The following is a 479-nucleotide window of genomic DNA, read 5'->3' as shown; positions in this document are numbered from 1 at the left end:
TTTGCAGAATTTTACATAAATTTTACGACAAAATGGGAATCATTATAAATATATTTAAAAGTTCTGAAAAACTTAAAAAATAATTTGAATTATATATATTTCAAGTAAGTTGTAGTAATTATAATAATTTAAAGTTTATTTTAAAATTAAGTTTATGTAACATGATATTTTTTATGAATATGACAGTGAAATTCTGTTCATCTAATTTTGTTTGCCAATGCGAAAGGTAATCTGGCTGGGAACTACCGTTTTAACATCTAAAAACCGAAAGAACAATTTTCATATCACTCGGAATTATAACATTTTGAAAAGTCTAAAAAAATCCATAGAAATTGCAGACCACGAAAATAAAAATAAAAATAAATAATATTAAAGAACCATATATAGACAATATATAGAATGAAAATTATAAGGAGTAATTTTAGAAATAGTGGGAAATATATGAAACCGTAATATAAATTTATTCATCGACTTTTATT

Source organism: Belonocnema kinseyi, chromosome 4, assembly GCF_010883055.1.
Source record: "Belonocnema kinseyi isolate 2016_QV_RU_SX_M_011 chromosome 4, B_treatae_v1, whole genome shotgun sequence".
Lineage (NCBI taxonomy): Eukaryota > Metazoa > Arthropoda > Insecta > Hymenoptera > Cynipidae > Belonocnema > Belonocnema kinseyi.
The sequence above is the reverse complement of the archived record's forward strand: the minus strand, read 5'-3'. Positions refer to the sequence as shown.